Genomic DNA, 1886 nt, shown 5'->3' on the forward strand with positions numbered 1-1886 from the left:
TGAGATAACCTATGTGAAAAATCTTAGCCTCGTGCCGAGTACTTAAACAATAACTAACCAAAAGCTATATAACCAAGTAAGGAAAAATATATGAAGGAGCATTTCATGGAAGAGAAATCCAGTATGGTCAATAACATATGAGAGATGTACAACCTCATTAGCAGTCAGGGAACTGATGATCACTTTATGACCTTCAGATTGGCAAAATGAAAAAATCCATATGCTAGCACATGCTGCTGAGTATGTATTATACTGCTTGTGGAATTTAAGTTGGTGCAATTGCTTTGGAAAACAATTGAGCATTACTTGAGAACGTTGAAGAATATAAATATCCAGTGATCCAATAATTGTAATCATTGCTACAAATCTGAGAGAAACTCTTACACTATCCATCAGTAGACAAGCACAAGGAAACTCATAGTATCACTGTTCATAACAAAAAAATGGAAACATCCCAAATGTTCATTCATGGTAGGGTAAGTAGTTTTCTATTCATGTGGTAGATATTACATAACAGTGAAAAGTGAAGGTACTACAGTCACATACATCATCATGGATGAATCTTACAAACTTAATGTTAGGGGAAAGAAAAGACAGAGAAGAATACATGAAATATGAAAAACACAAAATGAAAACATGAGTTATTTAAGAAGGCATATATATATATATATATATATATATATACACATATATATATATATATATCATAAAACTGAAAGAAAGTAAGAGAATGTAAGTATAAAAATCAGAGTAATGGTTTTACTGGGGTAAGGAAGGCGACATGACTGAGGTTGGGCACCATGAGGCATTTCAAATATATTGACAATGATTGCTTTTTTAAATGTTAGATGCTGGATACATACATTTTTCTATGCAATTATTTTTTTTAAGGTTTAAATAGACTTTATTGTTACAAGGAGGGCCCTACCAGGCAGGGCCTTATAAACCAATATATGTGGTCCCAGGATATCACCGTGGAGAAATCAAGAGGTCATGATTGCAGAAGAGGTCACTGCAATTGAAGGGCATGATCCAGGAAAGGCCGGCCAGGAATGTAGCAGACATGATCAGGACAGGACGGGGGTGGTCAGGTGACAGGGTGAGGGACAGGCCAGCCCCCTTCACTCCCACTTCTTGTAGTTCTCCAGATGTGACAGGACCCAGCCCCACGGTAAGAGGAAACACAGGAAGCAGGAGGTGAGCCCAATGGCGACATCCATGGTCCTGAGCTCCTCCCAGGATGGCTTGGAATGGATCTGGGTATCGGCAGGACCAGGAGCCACCGGGTTAGGCCTGTCCGGCCCCTCCACGGTGGCATCAGCCCAGACATGAACACACAGAATGACTGCAGACAGTCGCCAGCTACAAGGTCAGGAAGTCAAAATGACCTCTATGGCAATTCTTTAAAAAAAAAAAATTTTTTTTAATGTTGATTTATTCTTGAAAGAGACAGAGAGAGAGACAGAGCGTGAGCTGGGGAGGGGTAGAGAGAGACACACACACACACACAGAATCTGAAACAGGCTCCAGGCTCTGAGCTGCCAGCACAGAGCCCAACGTGGGGTTCAAATGACCTGAGCTGAAGTCAGAAGCTTAACCGACTGAGCCATCCAGGCGCCCCCATATGGCAATTCTTTAAATAATACATGTATTTTATTTGTACTCATATATATAATATAATTCATAACAAAACTTTTAATATGTGTATAGCCATATATTAAAAACACAGAAAGAATGAAAGAAGAGTAAAAATTGGACCTCCATAACTTTTGGTATCATTGTGGAATATTTTCATTTATTCTTTTTTCAAAAGTATAAATGTATGTTGAAGCTTTTCCTTCCATCCCCTGTGTGTGTGTGTGTGTGTTTGTGTGTGTTTTAAGATT

At 38.9% G+C, this 1886-nt stretch overlaps 1 pseudogene; it reads right to left on the reverse strand.

The window, feature by feature from the left end:
* Nucleotides 1–880: 880 nt before the first annotated feature.
* Nucleotides 881–1330, reverse strand: LOC147582495 (cytochrome c oxidase subunit 8A, mitochondrial pseudogene; annotated as a pseudogene).
* Between the last annotated feature and the right edge of the window lie 556 nt (nt 1331–1886).

The sequence above is a fragment of the Puma concolor genome, chromosome A3 (genome assembly GCF_028749965.1).
Source record: "Puma concolor isolate L17-30 chromosome A3, mPumCon1.1.hap2, whole genome shotgun sequence".
Lineage (NCBI taxonomy): Eukaryota > Metazoa > Chordata > Mammalia > Carnivora > Felidae > Puma > Puma concolor.